The sequence below is a fragment of the Corvus cornix genome, chromosome 10 (genome assembly GCF_000738735.6).
Source record: "Corvus cornix cornix isolate S_Up_H32 chromosome 10, ASM73873v5, whole genome shotgun sequence".
Classification (NCBI taxonomy): Eukaryota; Metazoa; Chordata; class Aves; order Passeriformes; family Corvidae; genus Corvus; species Corvus cornix.
This window is the reverse complement of record NC_046340.1, coordinates 10,804,863-10,831,908: the sequence shown is the minus strand read 5'-3', so window position 1 is coordinate 10,831,908 and position 27,046 is coordinate 10,804,863. Positions and strand designations below refer to the sequence as shown.

The following is a 27,046-nucleotide window of genomic DNA, read 5'->3' as shown; positions in this document are numbered from 1 at the left end:
TAACTTCTTCAGGCAAACTGGAGGCTGCAACAGCTATTACAATATTAATTTATTAAATAGAAACCCTGATATTTCAGTGATTCCTCTATAAATATATGCACAGTTGGTTTTGCCAAGAAAATGACAAAATGTTGCTGATCGTCCCAAAGATATTCCCTATAAATCCACTAGGTGTCCTACTGTTTTCAAGCAATTAGGATCAAGGTGTGCTTGGGTTTTTCCCTAGTTTTGCCAGTGAGGAATTAGTTTGAGGCTTTAGTGGAATTAGGTCTGGGTTTGCAGGTTGAAAAGATGTGTACGTGTGGTTTGTGTGACACAGCAGGACATCCGGCTCACAGCGGCAGCGCTTTTGGCAAATGCCATTAATGTTCCCCACAGAGACCAACTCAAGGTTACACGCTGGAAGAGAAAAAGGGAAAAGAATCTGCCTTCCTCTCTTGGGAATGCTAAACAAGATCCAGCCGAGCCAAATCCTCTTTTCAGTCAACTTTGGGCATCTATTTATAGGACTGCTAAAGCGAGGCCAATGCTGACCTCAAAGGTGGTGGCAACACACGTTAAGCTTCATCAGAGCTGCTCTGCACAGGCTGCAGTTGTGACATTCCTGGTCACTGTCCCCATCCCTGACGGGTGTCCCGCTGCTTGCCAGATCCTGTCACAGCACATGCTCACAAGTTGTCCTGTCACTCCCAACAGGGAGGGCATGTAAATACATACCAAGAAAAGCAAGCTGAAAAGCAACCAAAGGATAATTTTCTCATCTCAGAAAATACTTGGGGTGGAGTGTGGTCATTGGACAGTCTCCAGCTGCTTGGCTGCTCCTCCGTGGCGTGACCTGGAGCACACACACCATATAAATTGTGCTATCCAGGACATCCCTCATCTGCCTCTTTGTTACTTGCACTGAGCCTCAGATATCTCCTAGGTATTGAAAAAGCATCTTTCATTATTCCAGTGGTTTTCAGTGCTCAGAAATGCAGTATTTCAGTGAGGGACAACTGCAGGTTGATTTTTATGGTCTTGTCACTGAAGCCCAAATCACATTCTGTGTAATCCTCCCAGCCTTGCCCTCCCAAACAGGGGCTGCTGCATTTGCAAATATCCCTCCTGTTCACTCTCATTTCACTGGGCTGCCCTATCTATGCAAGGCAAGTGAGGAGAAAATCAGTTTTGTTTTCTATTTAACAAATGCCAGAGGCAGAGATGCTCTCAAACAACGAGATTGTCTCCTCTTCCAGTAGGTGCTTCATGGCCAGAAGTCCTGCCCGGGGCTATTGGCTGTGCAAATAGGCACTGGGCAAGGTGTCAGCACCAGTTTAATCACAAACTGCAAGGGGAAATCAGAGGGGAAACAAGAGCCTCCTGTCCTTGGCCCACCAGGACTCCTTGCCATCAGGCATTGCGCATCATGGGAAGTGCTGAGCATCTGTCCTCTGCCATGTGTTACTGCACTGCCTTTCTTCCCTGCTATCTGTGCTCAAGGTATGGCAGTCCTTTTCCTGACTACCTGCAGGAAGAAAAGGATACTCGGGTCTTCCAAGAGTGTATCTGTAGGTACCTGCTCCAGTCCCACCCCTGTGCAGGGTGTACTATATGCTGGCTGTGAGGGAATTTAACCTGGTCCGGCGCTTGTGTTTGCTGTGACACCCAACAAACACCTCGAGCCTTGCCATGATTCAGAGCATAATGTGTGGGAGCCATCTGGTCCCGTAGCTGAAGGAGCAAATAGAAAATCTGATGAAAACACAAACAGTCACAATGAGAGACTGAAAAGATGTGTTGATATTACAAGGAGAAGTCTCCTTTTGTGGGGGGTAATCTCATCACCCATTGCCTCTTTCCTGCTCCTTCCTCTGGAAACCTGCTGATAGCCAGGTTGCACTCAGCTCTGGGAGTACTCACACCTTTGGGATGCTAAAAATATGTTTCGTGCGCTTGAGCAAACCACCCGAGACAAGAATTTGCTCAGCAGCCAGCTGTGCAGTGAGCAAGATGTGCAAGATGCTTGCAGAACAGCATATTTTACGGAGCTTGGATTGATCCAGAACTTTGGCTGGTTTAAGATGTGTTCTCGATTGGGATTAGTCACTAATATTGCCTCACTGCTGTGCAGAATTAAAGCTTGTGGCTGTGACAGACTGGAGTTTCACCTCAGCTTGCCTAGATATTCTCAGCCCTGGAATGGAGGTGTATTTGGGAGGGACTGGAGCATTAGGGGAGAAATAAGGAACTCAGTGCAGTGGATGGGGTAGAGCTTGGGATGGCTTGGATTTGGCAGAGTTTTTGTGTAACTTGTCCAGGACACTGGGTTAATAGAAGTTGTTTCATTGTATTTTGGAGTCAGTCTAGGTTTCCCTCATTCTAACCCTGATTTCTGATGTTTGGAGGACACAGGGAAGGCAGGGACACAGAAGATGCCTATTTTAGTACTTCTCTTCAGGGAATGCACATTTCAGACGGGTACACATTTGTTTCCTCTAACACCAAATTAATGGGATTGATGTATTGACTCCACAATTCTTCTAAAAATTGCTTCAAGATTTGGCCTGCTTCCAGGCTGGTTAAATGCAATGTGCACACAGTTCAAGGCAGATATTTAATTATTCTAGTATTAATATAGTTTAAAAAATTCAGTTCCCTGTGAAATGCAGAAGGCAATAGTGTAGAGAGCAGCCCAGAAAGGCACCATATCCTGGGTTCATGCCACAGCAAGGGCAGCAGGTGAGGGGGAGATTCTGCCTCTCTGCCTCACTCAGGTGACACCCCACCTGCAGAGCTGCCTCCAGCCCTGGGGAACAGCATCAGAAGGATTTGGAGCTGCTGGAGCAAGTCCAGAGGAAGCCATGGAGATGCTCTGAGGATTGGAGCCCCTCTGCTCTGGAGCCAGGCTGGGAGAGCTGGGGGTATTCAGCCTGGAGAAGAGAAGGCTCTGGGGAGACCTTAGAGCCCCTTCTAGTGCCTAAAGGGGCTCCAACAGAGTTGGAGAAGGACTTTGTACAAGGGCCTGGAGGGACAAGACAAGGAGGAATGGCTTCCCACTGACAGAGGGCAGGGTTAAATGGGATATTGGGAAGGAATTCTTCCCTGTGAGGGGAGTGAGACCCTGGCGCAGGTTGTCCAGAGAAGCTGTGGCTGCCCCATCCCTGGAAGTGTCCAAGGCCAGGCTGGAGGGGCTTGGAGTAACATGATCTGCCCTCTGTAAGGTGTCCCTGCCCACGGCAGGGGGTTGGATCTGGATATCTTTAAAGTCTCTTCCAACCCAAACTATTCTGGGATTCTATGATTCCATTATACAATAATAACCCGAGTCAGTCATTTGTCAGTCTCAAGGCTTAAATCCACTGTCTCTATGACTATTCCTATATTTAACTAAATAAATACTGGCAAAGTACTCACCTCAGGTACTCAGCTACTGTATTTGTAGACTATTACAGCTGGTGATGGGGTCAGTAGCTCTGACCCAGGAGGAGGTGACCAGTCTGGGGGGATGGTCCCGAAAGGAATCGCCTTCCTGAGGCCCGGTGTCTTCCCTCAGCTGCTGGCCAGGAGGGCCTGTGCAGAGACTGTCAGCTCTTTAGTGATTATCAGCTCGTGATTCCAGCTCAGCTCTGCAGGGCAGCCTCCAGGCCAAGCCAGACCAGAGAGAGACGAGAGAGGCTCGTGTGGCTGGTTCCACACGGAAGGAAGCTTTATTGTTGGTCCCCTCCGGCGAAGGGGAAAGCCAGGGACGAGAGCTCTCTGTCACAGGGGCAGAGGCCTAGCTTTTATAGGGGTACAGGGGATGGGTGAAGGCCAATGGGTTACAAAGGATCTGCATAGGGTCTCCTAAGGGATTGTGGGTCTGTCTTTTCTCGACGTGACCATAGAAGAGGTTGCCTTTCCAGGGAGTCCTGCTGGGCGATTGCAAAATCTCTTATCTCAGCAGAGATCCCTCCAGGGCAGGGGCTGGGCATATCCCACAGTAGACTATGGGAACATCTCTGTGCCAGGTAGGCTCCTGGTCCTAAAAAGAGAAATAACTTGTATTAGGAATGGAGTAAGAGTCCTGTATTTGATTCTTTGATCACTGTGTCTCTGCTTTTATGATCTCACTAGGACAGTTACTTGATGCTTCTATATTTTGAGTGTCAACATGACTCCTCCAAATATTTGAAGTCATCTTTGTGTTTAATTTCTTCTCTGGCAAAACAGCATCCACTGCAGTTTAAGAACATTAAAAAAAGTATACAACTCCAAAGCATAGAACATAGAATTTCTGGGCAAAATTCTCCTCTCAGTTACACTTATATAACTCTGGAGTAGTGTCTTCCTCTTTCTTGTTACTCTGAACCTCCTTTTCATCTCATTGGGTCAGAGCCATAGGACCTACCACACATGGCTAAATCCTATTTCATCACAACTGTTGCAATCTCCTAGACAAAATTACAATCTCAGAGGAAGTACATAAAGATGCATGGGCCTCAATACCCTAAAAATATGCTGCTGTCAGTTGTTCTCTGTTAGTAGTTTTCCATGCAAATGAAAATACTGTGGTGGTGGAGAACTGCTGAGCTATCTGGAGCAGATACTTTCTCCACACACGCAAGCAGAGAATCTGCACTATTTGGCTGAGCTCCTTTATAAAACATGTTCAACAGCTCTTTCTTTAAACAAAGAAAGGGTTTGCTCTAAATCATTTGATATTTATTTTGTATAACTTGGCTGTCCGTGCTATAGAAATGCTGTTATGGTCCAAGAAGACAGATTGCCTGGGCTGGAAGCCCCAGCCCTGTTCCAGGGAAGCACATGGCTTCCTTACAATGATTATGATTAATATAATTACTATTCAGTATATGGTGCAATTGTTTTTGGTGTTTAAAACAGAACAAAACACAACAAAGCAGGTTTGGAAAGGAAAACAGAGCATCAGAAAAAAAAATTGTTAAATAGGAAGTGGTTGACTTTCAGGAAGTAACTCCATATCCAGATTCTGCTATCCAGTGCTTCCAGTCATCAGAGAATGGGAAAACAAAACCCCATTAAATATCCCAATGGTCCTTTAGAAAATAATGCACCTCCCTTTCTGTAGGTACAACATTTTACATCTCCTGTCCAACAGCTGGTGGTGTCAAAGGCCAAGCGAGCAGGACGTGGAATGCAGAGCCTGACATTTTTCAGCGGTTGCTGAAGGCAAAACCATCTAAAACTGTAGCAGATGTTCACTTGCTTCCTGTCTGCTTATCAGCCTTGCAAAGGCACTTGGGTTTTGTGCTTGTTGTGCCAAGGGTAGCTATGGAGATCTCATACAAGCTGTGCAATAGTGATACGCTGAAGAGTTCTTTATGTATTTGGTTATGAATGATCAAGAAAATATTATGGTTTCCAAGAACTCGGTCAAAATTTTCCATATGTACATTAGATGTTCCCCTCGCATGACAAGAAAATGACAGTGTATAAAATAACTTAAGAAATACACTTCTGCAGTGAAGATGTTTGTTTGGCCTCAGTGTGCTCATGTTTTATACATTGTTTCTAGTACACCATGAAATAAAGAATAGTATCTGCAACCAACTGTATTTCTCCAAGGCCTTGAAAATGCTCAAGAAGAGTTTTTAACTGTCAATTTAAATATCACTGCCACGAATCCTTTTTTCTTGCACCTCAGCTGTTTTAATTCCTGTTTTTATTCATTATGAGCTCCTGTAAATTAAAACTTTAATATGAATGACTATAGGCAAGTGTTAAAGCAGAGCTCCATCTATTCTAGAGCTTTGAGATAGCTTAATGAGACTGATTTTTACACTGATGCATTTATATTATTATGCATTTCCAATACAGTTGAGATGCAGGGCAATTAAGTTCATTGCTTAATAGATGGAAGTTCTTTTCCTCCATGAAATAGAAGAAATAAAGGAATTTACTTTATGTAAATTCTAGCCCAGATGTTTTGCTTTAAGGGTAGCAGAAAAGGATGGATTTGGAAAGGTTCCTTTGCCCATGTTGAAACTGGGAACCAAAAGTTACAGCTTTGACTTATCACTGGTAGACATGGTTATAGATATTCCCATGGGAAACAAAAGGTTTCAGAGGAACAGTGGCTCTGTTGGTGTTTGCCACATTTCATGTAACACTATCCAGGAAAAAGAGCACTAGGTAACCATTATTGCACTTTTAAATTGTCAATACCATTGCAAATCCATGTTAACCTGGAAATGCAAACAATGGGCACAGAGTATTCCTTCTAGGGGTGATATTCTCTGCATTGCAACATCATGACGCATGGCCCAGGAGGAACTGAAGCCCTTTGGGACAGTTGGTTCCAGGGGAAGTAGGTGTGGACTTTCTTTTGAGAATATGAGCTCCCATACGAAAGCTGGAGGCCTAAAATTCAGTCACCTTCCTGTCCCCAAAGGCAAGGAACAACAAAGCAATGCATGAAACAAAAGAGAAAAGTTGTTGAAATTAAGATATGAGGACTTCATGCAAAGGGCAGACTTGCAGGCAAAGGATGATCTGAAGAATGCGGCAATAGAAACTGCCTGAAGCATCTGGGAAAACACCATAAGAAGTACAAAGATGAAAGAGGAAAAGAGGGGAAAAGGGGACCCAGAGATCAAATTTGTATGAGCTGGGAATGTAGAGAAGGTGAGCACAATTCTGTTGGTGAGTTCCTGGAAGAGATGCAGTAAATATATTAAAAAACAATGTACTGGTACTGTGACTGGGTAGGAGAGCTTTTGTCTGAAGAGTTTGAAAATTGAGGTCACAGTATTTAGACTTCAACTGTACACGGTAGCACAGTTGGAAGCAGGATGGATGAGATGGTTTAACAGGGCTTCATTGTAGTCACATTAATTCAGTTTAAATAATTAATTCTCTTTTAAATTGACTCTACTCTGCACACTTGACATTTTGGAAAAGCTGCCATTGCCTGGCCTTCTGGTAAACGCTTTTGCATCTGTTTTCCATTGTTTCGTTCTTGAAAAAAATCCTTGTCACTAACAGGAACCATCAGCAGCATGGAACAAATTGACTTGCCAAGGACATTTCCTCCCATCTCATTATTTATACTGGAAGTACTCTCTTTTTTTTGTATCAAGAGTCAGTCTGTGATTTTTTAAAATTGCCATTTATTAAGGTAGTTTTGTACTGTATTATAAGTCAAATTCTAGCTTGGTTACATAAATTACTTTCTGTGCATCAACATTTGGTCATACATTTTCCAAGGAGGTGATCAAGCAGTTTAATTAATAATCAATTCACAACTTCCCTTTGCCTACCTCATTATGAGGAGCCCCTGACTGTTGAAAGAGAGGATCTCCCCCAGGTACAAATCAGCAGATACATCACTATCCCCCTTCTGCTCTTAGCACATTGATTTTGAGCCTCAAGTGGCTGAGATTGAGTGGATCTATAATATTATTTGACACAAATTGGGTTAAACAAACAGGTTTTGTCTTTTACTCTCAAGGTGATTTGGTTTGTGTTTTCTCTTATATCCTTTCTCAGCTCTTGGTTGTGGATCAGTTGCTAAGAAAGTGTTCATCTCGTGTAAACTCCCCCATGGAAGTGTCAGTGCTGTATGGCAAAGGAACACAAACACAATTTGGGGGGGGTCTGTTGGAGTTGGGGCTCCTTCAGGTAACCTGGAGCCAACCCTCTGAGAGCTCAGCAAAGGGCAGAGCCTGGGCTGACCTACATTCCCAGTGACTCACCATGAGATTTAATGTTGTTGCTGTTTTGCTGGTTTCTCAGCAGTTGCTCGCTCAGGCTTTAAACAAGGGCACTCTTACCTAACCAAATCGATGGATGAGCAGTTAGGACTCAATCTAATAGAGCCAGTATTTGTAATAATAGAAGGGCACATTCCAGAGCAGTTACAGAAGAAAGGAATTTCAGATAATTAGGAGAGGAGTTGAGCAGTGATACAGATTTTAAAAGTACCAAAGATAAAATAACAGATACTAAAAATATCTGTATTGAGATCAAATCCTCATGACTCAGTACTCAAGCCAACTTCCATTCTCTAGGAATTAGTAAGGAAATAATCCAAACAGGGTAGGTCGTGGTGTGCTGCCTTACTCTGGACTTACACTTACACTTCAAAGATGTATCTCACACTGAAAAAGGGCAGACTCAGGTCTGACTTTTCAGGGCAATTGAAAATTTTAAAAAGTATGTTCTGTAGTTGCAGCTTTTTAAAAAAAATGGTGAGTTTATTTCTATCTAGAAAAAAATTGAATAGTGAGCACCCTGGATCTTGAAAGGCAAAAGCACTGACAGCAGGGCCAGAGATGCATTCTTTGTGACAAGAACATAATTTTAAATACCTGTAACTTTCTAGCAAATAACTGAGGAGTGATGAATACAGCTTGCAAATAGAAACACAATTTCTTCTCTTTTTGTCTGCATGAAGTGTTCTCTGACTAGATGCAAGACTTTGAAAGTATTGAAGATACTGTAAGCATTGAAAGTACTTTGAAAGAAATTAGTATTTTGAAAAGTATTTTGACATGCTGTAGAATCTCGGAAAAGCAGAAATCTGTGTTAGGAGAACTTCAGCTACAATCTGGGTCAGATTTTCAGTGCAGATGTGTCAGATGCATTTCCTTGGAAACTCTCCATGACAGTTAGTGAGAAGAGTGACCCAACGTTTTCTCACCGTACAAAATAACCGTTCTGTTTGATGATGTAATGTGCATGAAGCACTGCTTGGATTTCCACAGCAGAGTCCTGTTTAAGCTTGTTTGGGAGAAGAGATTTTGTCTCAGAAGAGTTTCAAACATAGTCTAGCAAATCTCTTTGGTACATCTTGACTGATCTCTATCAGTTTTCGGAATTTTAATGATCTGGTTTTATTTCCAGATAATGACTATTTATGTAAATGAGATGCCTTATAAATAAATATGGAAATTATTCCATAATATTAATTACAGGCTTTATGGTTCAAACACCTATTATATAAAGGCAAATGGTGCTGGGGATTGTCTTTCAGTTTATTAATTTAGTTACTTTGTTAGTTTTATTTTAACTTGACTTACATATGTTGGGCAGTATTTCCTGAACTAAAACAAGGTGTATTGTGTGCCTCGATATATCAAAGGATATAGAAGGACAGTAAAAATCAAAGTGTATCCTACAGTGGTAGTAGTAAATGGAACCCAGACTTCAGAAAGTTTTTGTCTAAGAATCAAATAAATGAGTTTTACTTGGAGAATCTCAGCTTAAGTGTTGTTAGCCATTTACTCAAAAATTAGTTTTAAATTAATTATAATCCTTTGCACTTCTATAGCTGCTACTCTTGAGAATCTCAGTAGTGTTCTACAAACATTAATTAAGCCTAATAGTACTCCTGAGAAGTGGTTAAGTGATAGATATACTTCACCCACCATGATATAAGCAATCTCTAGAACAAAATACAAAAACCTTAAACAGTAGGACTACACAAGAGTTTAGAGTCTGAAGTATCCCACTCAGGTAAAATGGTGGTGAAGGTTTAGATATGTGGAATACAATTGCAAAGCCTGGGCATGATTCAAAGATGAATAAAAGTGCAAATAATAAGGAACATTTCACTAGAGATCTCTAGTGAAGGAAAGTTGTTTTTTACCTGATGCGAGAGGAGATACCCACAGTATCACGTGGTGTGGCTCTGGTGATGAATTGGATACTGATTCAGAGGAAAACCACTGTTTGCAGAAATCACCCCCAGATGGGCCAAAGAGCAGGCATCCACATGGAACATTTAAGGCTGATCCATGAACAGCAGGGATAGCAGTTAAGTCCTTCTCTCACCCCTGAGGGAACAGGAGCTGCTGAAAATAGCAACAAACCAGCAGTATCAGTGTGTACATTTACAGCCCCAGACTGTTATTTTTGCTGGCGAATCTGCATGCACAATTTCCTTCCTGATATTACTCCACAAAGAGAAGCTTTTGTTATCTGGCTTTACTGATGACAGCAATACTTAAACCAGGTTAGTGTTGGCACAGACAGCCAGCTGGCTTTGGTAGATGCATTAGGATTTGAGTCATCCTCAAGCAACACTTCTGCTGTCCCATGCTCACAAAATGAGCTGCAAATATTTGTCCAAACTGTACACGCTGATTGCTGACTAATGACAGAAGAGGTATGGATGGCATCATTGCTTGACACACCGACCCGCAGCAACACAGCCAAGCACAACTTAACTGTTTTCTTTCTCCCTAGCACCAAAGGCCATCCCCTGAGTCTCTTACCATTTGAAAGCTGATAGCTGCTGCCATGCTGCAGTGCCTTGTGAATAATTTTAGCAGTTGCTGAGGGAAACTTTAAAACGTGAAGCCTAAGTCCTTAGATGCACACTCTGAAATCTTGAGGAAGCAAATCAGCACTGGAAAGGGAAATTGTAATAAGTTTGCACCAGATTTTTATTTATGAAAATGACTTGGAAGCAGCTGGATCTCCTCCTTGGGTACATTCTCTTTCCTTTTTGTTTCCCAGCATTTCTGTGCTTTTGGGACCAGAAACTCTCCCATAAATATTGGCAATACATGCTTGACGAGAAACTCTACCTGCTGGAGAAAAAATCTGCTCATTTTATCCAAGTGGAATGCCTAGATACTGCAATTAGACAATTAGACTTTATCCTTACACATATACAGTAACATTCTTTATTTGCATTTGTGAATTGTAATTCACGACACACATGACTCCAGTGCTTCTGCTGAGTTCAGTGGCCTGTGGATCAGGGCTCGTATTTGCTTCATTTCCCCATATTTTTAGCTGCTTTTAATTACTTTACCTAGAGAAGGGGCTAAAAAATATTTTCTTTTTTTGTTTTTAATATATATATGCTATTCTATTTCCTTTTATAATTTATAGTCAGTAGTTTCCCTGGAGTGTAAAAGCTTTTCAGAAATACTATATTTGAATCAGTAAAAGGAAGAGTTGACCGCACTGTTGTACTGCTGCACCATAATATTTAAATACTTTATTTATTTCAAAATCTCTCCTAGAATTTAATCCTTCCAAGCAGGGACAGTCTCTTTATGTCAAAAGGGATAAGTTCCAGATTTTCAAATATGCATATATGAAAAAGTCCATGAAGATGTTACTTCGTTTCCAGTGTGATTCCAGCTTGCCAAAGGCTCCATTTCACTGCATAACCCTCTGGATGCAGATCCATTACTGCACCGTAAAGTGGGTTACTGGACAGGGTAAGGCAATTCATCTTCTGAAATGCAGAGTCTTGTTTTGCCAGTTATGGAGTTTATAATTATCCATTATCTTCACAGTTATTTTTACCAAGGTTACAGATAGGTCTATTTGAAAGGTATTCTGTTGGGTTCTCTTGGAGGCTCATCCTTCCCCTCGTAGAGGTAGACGAGCAGCGCACACAGCACAGCCAAGTGAGTTCAAAAGGCATAAAACTGGTGAGAAACCGAACAGATTAAGTCCCAAACTGCACACTTAAGAAACTGAACTAAAATTGTTTTGCCTATGGAAGCCAGTCTCTGCCAGGAAAAACTGGGAATAGTGATAGCTGCCTTTTTTTTTTTTTTTTTAAAGCACTGCTGAAGCCCCATGAATTATAAATCGTCAAAGCTCACAATCCTGGGACAAAGTCTCTTAAAATCATGTCCTGGGACAGCAAAGTTCTCCATTTTATTCCTGGCTCTGTCACTGACCATCTGCCACTTGTCTTCTGCCTTGCTTGAGTTTACCCATGTGTAAAATGCACTTAAAATAAGCTAAACCAGACTTTGAAAATTACTTCAGTGCCACAAGCTAGAAATTTGGGGTTGTAACATGGAAAAAAATCATTCTGTGGTTGCTGGTCCATAGAAAGCCTGCGTGTCTCTCTGGCTGCACTCCAGGGGAGGCTAAATCTGGCTGCCAGGGCTCCGCCCTGCACTTGAGAGGCAGCAGAATCCCACATTAAGCGTGCTTGGTGCCTGCCCACTGCACTACATGCAATTGTTAATTTGTGTAATTAGCTTACTATGCACAACAAGAATCTGATCCAACACCAACTGGAATTAATAAGTAAACTTCAGTGACTTAATGATCTTGGGCTGGGGTCTTCATGTGCAAGTAGAGCTCCTTGCTCAGAGATCCCGAAAATCCCTGGGAAGGGAAAGGCTTTGTCTGACTGACACATAGACACATCTCTGTGCAATGAGCCTGGCAGGAGCTGGGCACACAGTAAATCTGTCTCTGACTGTACAGTAGCACTATTCACTGATGCTGCTCTTTATTCACAAATAAATACAGCACTATAGTCACAATTTTTCATAGGCCCTTTCACAGGTGGCTTTAGAAGAGTCTTAAAGTGGAAAATTGATGACAAGCTATGCAGGAAAGCTTCGTGGCGAGATTTGTTAGGAAAGGTGACTTGATAAAAGTGGTGACAAGCTAATAATGAAATGGAACATTGCAATTAAATGTGCTGGTGGGGAAGAAAGTATGCCACAGCCAAGAGCATGAGCAGCAGGTAGGTCAGGGAGAGAAAGCAGCAGAGGCTTGATGGAACAGGGTGGGAAGGGGGGGAGATGTAGGAACAAGAAAGACAGGACAGAGATAAGCACTGTTAGCTGTGATGGCAGGATTGGGCAGAAACTACTTTGGTGTTTGCATCAAGCCTTGCAGAGAGAGATCCCTGACCGCAATTTGTTGACATTGACACAATATGTAATTAAATGCAGATAGTCCTAGAAGGACAGAAATGGTGGAGGGAAACAAATTGACAGCAAAACAAAGACATCTACACAAAGTTTTACTTATAAAAGAGCTGAAAAGTATGAAAAATGCCAGAGTATTTGTTTCTCTAAAATGAGTTTCCTTTAGAAATAGTCTAGAATATTTTAATGGCTATGAACTTAAACCCTGCAAAGAGAGCTATTCATACATCAGTGCAGGGATTTTGCTCAGTATACAGGCAGCTGTAACAATACTCTTAGAAACAGGAACAGACCCATTAATCTCGGATGTTAACGCTGAAGCCTACATGAAATTTATGCCTACATGAAAAATGAGCAAGGGCAGAGAACACAGAACAGTTTGCATATCAAAAATTACTAACACTAGCCAGAAGATGGACTTCATTATTGCTATTTATTTGAAAAGCATTTCCAAGATTAAAATATATCGGAAATTGATTTAGAAAAGTTTCTACCAGCACACAAAATAATTTAAGGACATGCTACAGGACACAGAGCATCTTGCTGCAGTGACTAGTGAGATTCTGGGTTCTTGGTCTCTCACTTACCCCACTGTGTACTGTCGGGAGAACCACGTTCTTTATGGGTGTGGCTAGAAATGCATTTCAGGTGGAAACACAAGGAATGAGCAATATTCTTTTACTCCCTGACACATTCCTTACTTGGTTTGCTGCCTGTTGAGAAAAAAAACGAGACAGACTCAGCTTCCAAATATCAACCCTGGCAGTGCAGAGCTGTGCCTGCATGTCCAGGCTTGCATATGAGTGCTCCTGTCCAGGTAGACACCAGCTTGTGTCAGCCACCACTTTTCCTATATGAGGGCACGAGGAGCAGCATTTCTGCTGTAAGCAATCTAAATAATAAAGGCATGTGGGGACAAACAGCGTTATTTTATACTTTTTTGGTTTTATATTCTCCTATTTGGTCAGATTTTCAGAGGGATGAGGTAAACCAAGAGAGTAGCTTTGAACATAATCTATTTACAGTTCAGTTTTTATAAATCCACAGTATTTACAAATTCAGAACTTCATATGAATTTTATGGCTTTTATAACAAGCCACATCTAAATCCTCCAGCCAAACATCCAAAACTGAGGTAAGCCTGAATTCAAACTCAAAATTGTATGGTTGGAGCCTATCCCTAAACAGTACTTCGGTATAAAATTTGGAGACTCAGGGTTGCAGTAGACAAGGTGCCAGAAAAGTAGTATTTATTTCTGTGTTGGTACAGGCAAGAGGACTCGTTCTGTTGCGCTCAGCAACATCTTGACACGCTGCACTAATCTTAGCTGCACGCTCTTAAAAGATTATTTTTGTCTCGGGTTCTTTTTCTAGCCTTTGATGCAACAGCCTGCTGCGGGTTACATCAAGCCTGCAGAAAATCCCTCGATTTTCTCATCTCTTGTTTTCCAGACAGCCGGCACTTCCTCCGGGTCCAGGCGACGGGCGCCGCAGGTGAGCCAAATCCCGGCCTATTTGGGCCGGAGATTAATTTCTGTTTAAATTAAAGATGCTGTCTGGATTAAAAGGCTGAGGTGGGGGGGAGGCAGAGTCGAGCCCATGGTCTGTGCACTGTTTTACGCGCTTTCACTGAGGGCGCCCCGCTCCCCGCCTTCACGGCTCGGAGCTGCGTTCCGTGAGGGGGAAGGCAGGAGCGGCGGACCCGCGGTGCGAAGGGGAACGCTCAGAACGGACCCGATGGGCGGCGGGGCACGGCCGCCTCCCCCTCAGGAGCAGCGGGACCTGGCGGGCACCGTCCCGCGCGCCCGCCCCGCCGCGATCACGGGTCGCCGCCCACCTCCCCCGCCCCGTGACAGCCAAGATGGCGGCGGAGGGGAGGGGGGATCCCGCTTGAGCCGCCCACACGGCGGGAGGCGGCGGGGGCGAGCTGGGCTCCGCTGGGATGAGATAAGGGCGCGGGCACCGAGTGCGCTGCCTCCCGAACCCCCTTCACTGCCCGCTCCTCGCCCCGGGGAGTGCGGCTCCCGCTTGAGGTGAGGGCGGCGGGGCTGTCACCGCTGCGGGGCGCGGACCGGGGGGTTCTCCAAGGCGATGCCGCGGGTCGGGTACTGCCGCGTTCCGGGGCCGGCGGGGAAGGGGCGCGGGACTGTCAGCGGGGGCGGGGAGGCCGGCGCTCGCGGGCCGGGGGCTGAGGCGGCGCGGGGGCGGCGGTAACTTTCTGCTGGGCCGCGGTGGGAGGGGGGAAAACTTTCTCCTTTCTCCTTGTGCTCGTCGGCTCGAGGCTCCCGCCAGCCCCGGCCGGGCCCAAGGGGCTCCCCGGGCTGCGGGGCCCGGGGCTGGCCGAGCCCTCGCCGCCGACCTGCCATGTTGTACGGGCTGCACGCCGGCGGGCCGGGGTGCGTGCGTGTTCCCGAATTGGCGTGTGTGTGTGCGCTCCCCAAATCCCCGAGTGTGCGCGTTTCCCCGATCCGCGTGGGTGAGCGTGTCCCCCAAATCCATGTGCGGTTTTTCCGCGCAGCACCGCTGCGTCAGCCGGAATTGCCCAGTGGTGCTCAGCCCCACGGTGCGCGTTTCTGTCCCGACTTTCCCTTCGGTGGCCTGGCTTACCCTATACCTGGATTAATGTGGCGCGCTGGACACAGTGGTAAAAATCAGCCTTGGCATTTTTATCGTCGCTCTGTCATGAGGTCTGCGTGTAGCACAAGTTGCTGGCCAGGGGATGATGGTATTCAATAACTTCCCAATGATGGTTGTTACTTTGAAGTTATTTCAAACAGGCTGCATTTAAAAATGTGCCGCTTCTCCTTTGCTAAAAATGGGGTCTTGACTTGCTGCCTAGTTCTGAAACATCATTTTTTTTAATTAACTGAGTGGAAGTGTGGTGTTCTGGACAGCTTTTTACTTCATTTCACAATTTTTTCTGGAACTGTTGCTCAACTGGAGGTTTCCGAAAAAGTGTTACATTACAGTACATAGTATTTCACTTTTTGAATGATTACACGCAAATATTTAATCTTGGCAAGTGTCTGGTGGTTTAGGGAAACCAATTGAGTTAGTCTAGCCAAGGAAGGTCGAGGGGGAGTAAATGGATTATTTCTGGTTTGTGTGTCTAGCATGCAAGTCTTACTTTGTAAGAGTCCCTTGCTTTTTCTCTTTTTTTTTTTTTTTTTTTTTTAAGTCATATATTTAGAGTACTGGTGAAACTTCATCTTGCTTTTAGAGTATTGAGGAATCTATAAGTTTTTTTAAAACTAATATTAAAGTGTAACTCTGGTAAAGGGAGCTCTTTTTTAGGTGCTATCATGACTTGGCATTGAAATAGTTTAATTATCAAAAATAGAGCATTAGAGTTTCTGTGGTTAGCTTTTGAAGAAGAGGAAAACTGCATGGAGCCTTCAAGACAGAACAAAAATGATTAAGCTTCTCTACAGCCTTAAGAGCTTCTGTGATGTACATGTTTTACTTCTGGAAATGTTGGGCTCCAGCTGGATGAGTACTTTCCTCGGGTTTGAGTGGCGTCTGCTTCTTTGTACAGGCTTTACCCAATGGCTTCTGCTTCTTTGGAACAGGCTTTACCCAATGGCCTCTTCTAAAAAGTGCATTTGTTAGAAAGTAGCATAAAATATAAGATCTGCTTCTGCAAGCAGTAAGACAAAAAGCACCAGGACTATTTTCTTTAAACAGGGACTTACTTAGAAATGTTTTCCCAGTATTTGAGATTTTCATAGATCTGAGTATTCATATTTTTTGTAGCCGTGTGGTTGCAGGTTTGTGTTTCTGGTGAGCAGCTTGTTCTATATGACTTAACACCAGTATGGTGCTTAATGGAATTACTATATGTGTTAATGGCAATATTAGCAGTTGTCTAGTTAATATAGCCAGAGTTAATTATTAGTTAGAAAAAGCACAAATATTGACATAGCCTGGCACACACTATAGGGCTCAGGTGAACAGAGCTGATGCAGGTCAAGCCTTAGAAACAGTGTAAATAACCTGCTTCTATTTAAAATACGTGCTTGAAAGGGAAAGTAGAAAGGTGGAGAGTAAAGCCAGCTGGTCCCTAAAGGGAGTGAGGTTGTAGATATATATATATATATATATATATATAACTCTTCTGTGTGACAAAAAAGAATTGTGGGCACCACCACTGCCAGAGGCCAGTTTGTCAGTTTTTAATCTGCAAGATTTTGCATTGAGGGTTTACTAATTTCTAGGTTAATTCCTGCTGTAGTGTGTGATAGCTGGAGAAAACTGTCTTGTGACTCTTCTGAGAGGAAGACAATTCCTAGACCAAGCTGAATGATAATGGGATTTGACGACCTTGAGGTTTTAATAGGGGAAAAAGAAATTTGCAGCATCACTTAAATATTCAACATCCTTTTTTATTTCCATCATGCTCCCTAGCAGATGAGTTGCAGTTAGTTTTGCAAGTCATAGTAGCCTAAAGTGCTTTCTATAACAGTGGCTGCAGAAACATTTGTGCTTCCTGGCCAAACACAGGCAGGTTGTGGAATGGAATAGTACAAGAGGTACTTAGTCAAAAGCTTTCTCAATCTTAAATTTATCTCCTGAAATGAAGACTTGCAGAAAGCCTTCTTTCCATTTCTTGTCCTTTCTTCATCTATGACCTGAGTTTTAAAATACGGTGTTAGCATGACCAGAAATTTGGAGGCCAAATGTTGCCCAATTTATGTTGGATTAAATAAGAAGTGAGTGTAGCCTTGCAGTGTTGTTCAAATGTATGTTTGGGGTATTGATGATTTCCAACTATGTTGCTATCTGACAGAGCATTTCAGTAGTGAAGGTTTTGATACACATGTGGCTGTAAAACTGAGGTATATTTCTGAAGTTTCCTGGAAAGAACTGTAATACTGAATAATGCTAATAATGAAAGAACCAAAAAAAGACACCAAAATAATTCCTGTACAAGGGCCTTAAGAAAGCATGATGCAATTTATGATGATTGGTGTATTTCCAGTATGTTTATCTTGCTTGTTACAGTATTTTAATCAGGCTTCTCTGGGATGTATTCAAATTTCAAACTTTTGTTAAACTGACTCATAAAAAACCCAAACAAAAAAGCTCAAAATCCAAATCAAGCTATTCCATCCCCCACGTTGCAATCCCCCTCCAAAAGCAAAGCTGTAAAAATGTAGGACCTTTGAAGAAAGTTTAGGTTGAGCTTGCCCTTGTGCAAGGGTGCAGGTGTGGTTTGGGGGACTGAGATTACCTGTCCCTTGTCCTTCTGCTGTAGCTTCACTGGATGGTGACAAGAGCACAGAAAAGGCCCTTGGTCTCTGCACTTATGTATCAATTCTGAATGTAAATAATATTTGCTACTGCAGACACAAATCATGGTATAGTTTTCTGCCATACTAAGAGCAGCTTACAGCTATCCTGTGGAGTTAAAGCCAGCTGTGCCTTATTTTAACTGAGGAATAGCCAGCAGGTAGGGGATGAAGATGTGTAAGCTGTGAATGCATCACCACTGTTCAACTATTGTTAAAAATCAGCTGTTTCTAACACTGGTACTGACCAATAAATTATTTGAAGTGATTGAAGTTCTTTGCTATATGGCATAATAATCCTTGGATATTTTCTGCTGCCCTTCAGTTCAGGTTTAGTCTATGCCTAGTCTGAAAGTTTGGTCGGTGCCTGCTCTGGAAATAGGCTGCTGATGCTTATTAAGTGCTCCCACAGACTCCAGAGTCAAAATTAAACCATGCAGGGAAGGCTGTGTGGGGCAGTGATGCCAAGAGGTTTGATCTATAACACTCATTTCAGTAGCAGTCTGTGATGCAGAACTAGTCACTGGTAGTTCCCTAAAGAGCTCAGAAACAGTACCAGGAGGAAATTGAGAAGTGGAAATGAAAGACTTCAGAAAGTGTTGGCTGGCCCAACTATTTTAAATGGTGTATTTTTACCTTTTCAATATATTAGATGTAAGATACATTGCATTATCTAATATATAGATGAAAAATGTATATATATCTAATGGATATATTAGATAATGGTTACTGTAGAGGCTGAAAAAGAATGAACTAAGTAATAATGGGAAGGGAGTGAAAGGAGGAGGAGCTATGGTCTAAAAATAGGATGAGAAGAATAAGGAGTGTGTTAGAGGTAAGTTAGCCAGTTATATCCTCCCTGTTTAATACTTACTGTAAATCTGAACTTTTAAAAATCTGGGTCAGGAAAATCATTAATGCTAATTAATAAAATTATTTCAATTTGGCCATCTGAAATGAAAGTGAACAGGCAGTAAGTGTGATGTATAAGTCCACGTATGTAAATAAAAATGTCCCAAGAGAAAACCCTCACCTTGTGCGCAGGCTTTATGCAAACACAGAGGAGGGCTTTGTGGGCTGGACTCTTGAGTTTTGGTTTTGTCTTGAGCTTCAGAAGAAACTTGTGGGCCTAAGGAATTATTCTCAGAGTTCCTAACTTGCCAAGATCAGGATCAGCAGTAGTTACCTTGGCATATCATTGCTCTTCAGCTAATTTATGGTGATTTTTGGGAGGAGACCCTAATGTTGTTGTCTATTGCTTTGCTGGCTGGGATACTGTCCCATCAATGCATGGTAGTTGATCAATATATTTGTAGCTGAGCTGGTAGTGGTACTTGCACACTTATTTTTCTGTGGAATAGATGCTGAACATTTTGGTAACTGGATGTAGAGATTTGCTGGATGAGGGAGGTATAAGTGAGTGTTATCCCTCCATTAAACCTTTCCAGTGGGGTGTAGATGATCTGCAGGCAGCGGTTACAGCCCTGCAGATGCAGTCTGTGCATGGCTGTCCCTGTCTATAATTTGCAGTGTGGTTGAGTCCAGTTTTCTCATCTTACAAAACATTTTTGCTGGTCAAAGGGAAAAAAAATCGTATAAAACGTTGTAAGTCTCAGAGTGTGTTTTTAAATGTAACAAAATGCATTAGAAACAGTCCCCACCTGTCTTTCCTTCCATCACACCATGAATTCAAAATTTAATTTGGGTAGAGAATGGTTTCAAAACAAAGCTGAGGTTGGCATGTGTGTCCCAATGTGTCAGGGTGAAAGCACTTCTGTCACTCTTGGTTGATGCACTTTGACATTTTCAGTGACAGCTTTTGGGTTTGAAGCTCAATATTGGAAGATTTTCTATTTTCATTTGCCTTTATCTGCTGTGCCAAGAAAAATAGAACATTCTGTTTGGGGGACTTTGCCTTTTAAAAAGTTGTTGTATAGTAAATAGTTGTACAAAAAACATGGATGAGCCACCCTGCTGAACTGTGCTTTGGATGAAGTAATATTTACATTTTATAGTGCTTATTTTGGCTTTTCTCCCCCTGATTTGCTACAATTTGTTTTCTGCATCCCTCCCTACAAACACAGTTGTATTTCAGAAATCCTTTCCATTCTTTGGTGGTGCCTTTTGGCCATAAATACTGTAATCTAGAAAGAAAAGTGGAAGTTTTAAAACTGGCCCTGTTGAGATTTGTCTCTGTTGTGAATCTTGTGGGATACTTGAACATCCTTGTCCTGAATTTTTTGTAGGCAGGGTTGAATTTCATGGGATTTTGCTGTGGCACAACTGGAATAATCACCGAAGGAGCCTGTGCCTTGTTAGACCCTCTTAGTAAATGCTTTGATTTTATTGAGACTACAAACAGCACTGTTCGTTGTATTGAGAAACAAACAAATAGAACACTTGGTGAGTGAGGGGAAAATGTGTAGAAGATGTGGGATATGCCTGATTCTCCCTCAGGGTGAATGAAGTCTATTCCTTCCTGCCTTCTCTCTGCCACTTACTGTGCTTCCTCCTCTAAGCTTTGATGCTGTAGATGACCAGTTCCTGCTCACTTTACTGTAGTCATCCTGCTGAATCTAGATTAGCCTTTGAATTTAGGCCTAATCTTTCTTTCTTTCTTGGCATTTCTGAACAAGTCTCCTTGTCCCTCAGTTCTTGGCTACATTCCTACTTTCTTCTCCCAAATTCATGGTCTTTTGTTTTGTCCCTCTGCTTTTATCCAGCACTTTTCTGTTTCCCAGCACCTCTTAGACATCCTTTGTTGCCAAGTTTTCTGAGCTCTCTTGATTACCTCCTCAGCTGTTTGGATCAGAGATGTAAACCATGACTTGGTACAGATGATCGTGCATGGGCCTGCAAAACACTTGGTAGCATTTCCAGTCCTGTGATGCAGGGCAGAAAAATCTTAGGTTTTCTCCTAGGTTTTTTGTGGATTTTTTTTCTTTTTTAATAAAAATTGATGCAGCGTCAAAGGGAGCCTAGTGGAGGCTGGTGGCTTCCTGTGAATTATTGTGTTGTCTAACACAATAGTGCAGATGTGTGCAGTAGGGTCTAAGAAATAATGCAACTGATCACTTTAGCCCTGTTCTCACTGTTGCTGTCATTTGTGTAACTGTAGTAGGAAATGGGAAGAAAAAGTACAGGTGATGTCCTACTAAAAATAAAAATGCTATGAGGTTATGCTATTTGGGTTTTAATGTCAGTCCTCTGCATCTTGTTTCTTGAAGAAGTAGATCCTTTACTTAGAGGACCAAAAACTATTTGCAAATAAGTTCTGCAAGTAATACAAAATACAGCTGCAAGTACGTTGGCAGCAGTGCTGGCTGTGTTCCTTGTGATGCCTAAATCTATATTTTTTTCTTTCATTTAAGTCTCCTCATTGGTTTTCCAGAGTTGACTAGAAAAGAATCTATTTGAAGTGTCCATGGGGAGATTAGTCATGTGTTAATGCTGTGTAATTCTTGGACTTTTTTCAGCTGTGCTTGAGGTCTGCAGGTGATCCCAAAATTTATAATTTCTGGCACTCTTGGAAACTTGATATTAATGTTTGTATAGTTGGAGAAAATTATTTTGTACTACTGCTGCATGCTCTCTTTTTAGTCTTGTATGAAAATGTTCAAGGTCAGATACTGGAAAGTACCTGGCTGTAAGTGGTGTGGGTCCATGGTGCTGTGTGGGTTAGAGAGGCCTGCACCAGGGCTGGATTCACTCTCTGGGCTGTCAGAGTAATGAACTAACAGTGCTGATTGCTCCTGTGTGATCTTGAAGAAATGGTCTTGTACATTGGGGTTATGAACAGAACCTTGAACTTTGTGATCCCAAAAATATAATTCTGATAATCTAATTCCCCAGATTTTTCCGCTTCAGGAATGGAAGCAAATATTTCATGGTTTGCATCACCCCTCCTGGGATGCGTTTCTTCCCAGCCTCTCTTATGTTACACTTTGTTTGCTGCAGTCTTCTCATGGTAATCTTCTGAGAGTGTTTCCCAGTCTTGGGGAATAGAAGCTTCCTTTAAACAGAGTTCATTTTTGACTACAGCCTTGCTGATGCTAATGAGTTGTTCTGGGAGCTCAGAGTCTGAGTGTCTCCAGTGAGGCGCTGTCCTCAGTCCTGTGGTGCAAAACTGCTGCTTCAAAATGCTCAGATGTAGCACAGGCTCCTGGGCTTGCAAGTGCCTCAGTGTAAAACACAAGCTCAAGCTGTCTGTAGTGATACCAATGTTTAAAAGTGGCCATGCTGGTGTTCACCATATCTAAAGAAAAATTATGTATTGTGGCAGTAAGGGGCAAGATGACTGTATCACCCACTGCAAGAGGAATTGGGGTAAGGTGGCCAAATGGAAGAGTATGTGTTTTTTGCTGATTGTGGAGTAAGAAGGATCTGCTTAAATGTCCGAATCTTGCAAAGAAAAATGGTTTCAAGTAGACTTTGAAAGGTTCTTGGGCTGAGAGAGCACTTTGATAGCTGGCTAACACCTAGGAATGGACACAGAAAGTATTGATTGTCAGAAAATAATGGAAGAGTTGAAGTAATTTGAGTGGCTGGCTCATCTTTGATTTATTTTGGTTTAAAGCATTAGGCGTTGTTTGCATTCTTAAAATATCCATGTAGCATAAAACTTGATATTTTGTTTCTTAGCTTTAAAGTCTGGTTTAATTTACTTTTTTTAGTGAAGTGATATGTAACCTTATCTTAGCAAGGAGTCCTACAGCAATCCACAGTGTTCATTTCGTGTGACTGGTGCAGTGAAGTGTGCAGAAAGTAAGTTTCAACAAATGTGTACATTGTTTGATTCTTATTTTTACTGTTTCTATAGGGAATGAAACTTTAACAAGAAGTCTATGTTAAAGCCTGGCTGACAGCAAGAGAAGCAAAGTGTAGAAGCAATGCCCTGATGAAAAGGTAGGGACCACATTGGTAGAGTTGGCAAAAAGCTTGTGTTCTGCCTTGGGAATTCCTGTGAAATTAGAGGGCTTCTGCTTTGTTCCCAGGATTGTTTGCTTGCTATGAAGAAAATACAGGGGGGAAAAGGCTTATCTGACAATTTTGCCAGGCAATTTTGGCAGTACAGAGATGGGGTGAAGTTTTTTCCTTGTGCAACTGCAGTTACTCACATGCCTTGAGACTGTTGAACTCCCATGGGATTTGTGTGGTGTTATGTCTGAGAAAGGGTTCTGAGTAGCTGTAGCAGGACTGACTTAGCCAGTTAACTTTGCTTTGCTCTTGTATGCCCAGCTGACGCTCTGTGGGGAGGTTACTTCAACAGGCTAATGTAGCAATGCACATATGAGATGCTGGGGGCTGTTAGAACTTTACTGACAATATTTAATAATTAGCCTCTGATTTGTGTCTCTGTTCATCTGTTCTTCGTGTTCCTTCAAAGGAAATAACTTCTTAGAATGTTATTGTATGATGAATATTTAAAAAAAATAAATCTCCAGCTTTGAACTGCTTTAAAAAAGGTTGCAGAGCCCTGCACTGGTTTCCAGCCCCCTGTAGGAGATATTTGTTGCTTGTTTATACATGACACGTCTTTGGGGCATGCTAACAAAGTGAAATATCACCTGGTTTAGACTGCAAATGGATCTAATAAGGAACTCAAATTAATAAGCAATTTAATATTCTCAAAGAAAAATGCAGGAAGGAATGAGAATGACAACAAGGCAGATTAAAAGATTACAAGGCAGTTGTTGTATTTGTCTGCCAGATGTGGACTGGCAGAAACTCTTCTAATGGAGTCAGATGGTCCTTACTGCTGTCTGGGAAAGTTGGCTCCTGGAAAGAAACTGGCATGGCTGGAGCAGTTCTTCTGGTCTGGAGCCACTTAAAAGTTACCTCTGCAAAATTCTGTGGGTAGGAGCAGGTTGTAGGAATTGGAGCAGGTTGTAGGAATTGGATCAGTATTTTTTTCCTTGCAAATGTTGTAGTGCATCTGTAGTAAACTGTACTTTGGGAAGCATCGTGCCTGTTCCTGCTGCACAGATGGAATATATGGCACATCCACATCAGTTCTGGTCATGTGATGGAGAAAAGCTGATGTGTGCTTTCCTCCTCTAGTATTTGAATGAGGAATGTGATCTGTTTAAAAAAGCTTGGACACTGAATAAATTATAACAGTGGTGACAATCAGCAAAAATCTTTAATTAGTATTTCCTAAATGTTTATGAAAAAATAGGATGTTAGAAAATTACATTGAATAAACAGTAAAACTGTGTTACCCTTTGTCTTTCAGCAGAGCAATCAAGCTAATAGTTTGTGGATCTGAGATTATCTGATTGTTTCCCCTGTTCCCATATTTTTAGAAGTTACAAAAAGCCCTCTCATCTGTGTAGTCATAATTTGCAAAATGTGTTTAATTTTTTTACATGTGACTTTGCTATTTGCAAGGATATTTTGGTTCTCTCTGATCTTTATGGTGTTCAATTTAATGGCTGTCATATGATTAATACCACTATAAAAATAATTATCATGAGATGGCTCAAAGACCATATATTGCACTTATTTCCGGGGACTTTTGTAAGAGGTTATGGTTATGATCCCATGGTACTGTCTTCGAAGTGCAGCCTTTTGTCCCCAGATTACTGAAGTGTAGAGAGGCAATGGAAGCTTCTCAGTGTGGCACTCTTAATTGTTGAATTTCATCTGGAACCAGCTGCTTCAAGCAACCTTCTTGTGCAGTGTGACTTTTTCTGCAGTGTTTTTCATGTTTGTTTGGTTTGGGGTTTTTTTTTCTCCTCCAAGTTTACTTGCAGTATGGTGCGATGATGTAGGCAGCATTCCTGACCTCCCACATTACAATCCAAGGGGTGGAGTGGAGACCCCATGGCCAGGCTCTGTTGAAACCGTTGCAGAGGAGGGAACTCTGGGACTTTCTAGCTGATAGAGCCTCACAGCAGCTGAAGACCAAGGGAGATAAGGAAAGCTATCCTGCTGTGGAATCAGCAGCTGTGGAAAAATCTCTCTCCTTGGACTGACACATGTCCCCATCCCAAGGTTATCTCAGGTACTATCCTGAGATTCACGCCTGCAAGGGACAACCACTTACTCACTGAGTAAGATGTATGACTAAAGTCACTGTGGAATAGCTTCATGGTAAGAGTTTCTACAGAAATTCTTCATCAGTTTATGTGAAATGCTCTTCACAGAATGATTATTTGTCACTGAGTTAGCTTGAAATTTATGCCTTCTTTCTGGGGTCTGTTAACATAAAATTTGCATAAATCTGCTCTCCCGGTAACCAGATGTTGAAAATTTGAGTATCACAGTAGCTCTAGTAAAGTCTAAGTCAGCCTTAGACTAAAATACCACTGAAGTTTATCTTCTGCATTTTATTGCATTTTTAGCTGCAAGTTTTTTATCAAAAGACAAAGATCATAACATCCTCATAGAATCCCTGAATGGTTTGGGTTGGAAGGGACCTTAAATCCCGTCTCATTCCACCCCTGCCATGGGCAGGGACACCTTCCACTACCCCAGGCTGCTCCAAACCCTGTCCAGCCTGGCCTTGGACACTTGCAGGTATGGAGCAAATATGAAAGGATAATACATCATCAGCCAGGCCTTTTTTTTTCCTCTCTTCTGTAAAATCTGCATTAAATTATGAAAGTCTTGCTGACTTGTGTATTATGTGCTATAACCTTAGGAAGCAAATCTGTGTGATAGCAGGTGTTTGTATGTAGGGGATTCTAATTTTAACTGCCTCTAAATGAGGAGAGCTCGTCCCAGTTTTTCTTGAAAGTGCTTTTGGGAATAAATGAATGTTTGAATTTAAGACTTGGGGTATAAACTTTATATGGAATAATGGTGAAGTTTAAATGGTGTAAAGGTATGGTTCTTCAGTATTTATATATACACATTATTCTGTTTATTTGTAATGCTGTCTTGGCTGATTAAACTGGGGTAGTGCTGTTAATACACTGGAGTTATAAGTCTTGCTTGCAGTTTTAACAGCCGTCATTTGTGTAGTTTTTGATTAGTAAAGTGTTAGTTTCATTTCATCCTAACAGGCATCATGAATCACTCCAGAAATCAGTGTAGTTTTGTGAAATGGTGCTGGTGAGAAAAGGAAAAAAACCTTAATGTTACAATAACTATAATGTAGTCTTACAGAGAGTTGTTAATGTAACAAAATACTTAGAACTTCAGTCGTATTAGCTGAAAGATGTAGTTGTCTGGTCTTATGCCAGAGTTTAAGGATACTTTGTTAAACATCTCCTCTCCATGCATTTGTTCCCAGCCTGCCTGGGTTTGCTGGAGCCAGATGGACAGTGAGATAATAGGCGGCACATGCAGAGGTTGAGTTTGTGTGTCTTTGAATATATCACTCAGGGAGGAGTTTGAATTTGTAGTCATTACTTTCATATATATGCTGAATAACATATTCCAGATGTTTTTGAAATAACTGAATTTAGGTTAAACTAAGCTCAGTTTTGTAACTGCATGCTCTCTTCAAACACAAGCTGAATAGTTATTTTCAAGTTGTTACTCTCCTATATATTGATGATTGTTTCCCAGTAATCATGTTTGCTGAAGTGTCCCATAGGGCTTATTAACCATATAGAAAAAATAAAAGCTAAATAATTTGGGGTTTCTTCTTGGCATTTTCTAGAACAATGTAAATAAGCATAAAATAAAAATCTTCACTCACTTCCTTGCAGCTTTAGAAGCTTGTCAAGCCAGTCCAGCAAAACATAACCAACCTAGAAAATAAGAGCAGGAAGAGGGAATTGTCTCTCTTGTGCTGGTGGATGAGGTTGGTAGAGGTGATCAGGCACAGCCTGACATTCTTCTTGCTTGAGCAGGGGCTGGTGCTGGAAATCTGAGACCAGCTTGGAACAATTTGATTAAATGCACGTTATCAACTTGGGATATAATTTTCCAAATTACCAGTAAGAAATATCTGAATTTATTATGTTTTAACAAAAATTCTTGGTCAAATCAAAGAATCATGATGGCATTAAGTTTGAGAAGTCTTAATCCTTGCTGCTTAGAGCAAAAAATAAAGGGAGATAAAGCAAAGGGAATAAAAGTTACATGAAAACTGAAGTCTTGTACCAACCATTCAAACTGTTTTAAATTCTGGTTGTTCAGTTTCGTAATGTCAGCAAGCTCTTGC

The 27,046-nt window shown here is 41.9% G+C and overlaps 1 protein-coding gene and 1 long non-coding RNA gene across 8 annotated transcripts in view; one reads left to right on the top strand and one right to left on the bottom strand.

Annotated features, from left to right (window-relative positions):
* Positions 1-3,905: 3,905 nt before the first annotated feature.
* On the bottom strand, positions 3,906-15,490 carry LOC109143441. Its single transcript, XR_002043617.2, has 4 exons — positions 15,255-15,490; positions 13,229-13,354; positions 9,590-9,794; positions 3,906-4,003 (listed from the first exon to the last, which is right to left on the bottom strand). It is a non-coding gene; the product is annotated as an uncharacterized LOC109143441 (long non-coding RNA).
* DENND4A (DENN domain containing 4A) overlaps positions 14,055-27,046 on the top strand; it is a 49,215-nt gene continuing 36,223 nt past the window's right edge. For 2 of the 7 annotated variants that reach the window (XM_019280926.3, XM_019280925.3), the window contains exons 1-3: positions 14,495-14,673; positions 22,748-22,833; positions 24,673-25,023. The gene's annotated coding sequence lies outside the window, so the exon portion shown is untranslated. Of the gene's footprint in view, positions 14,135-14,494; positions 14,674-22,747; positions 22,834-24,672; positions 25,024-27,046 lie in introns of those variants that run through there. The other 5 variants (XM_010390943.4, XM_010390942.4, XM_010390945.4 and 2 more) reach the window with 4 other exon arrangements.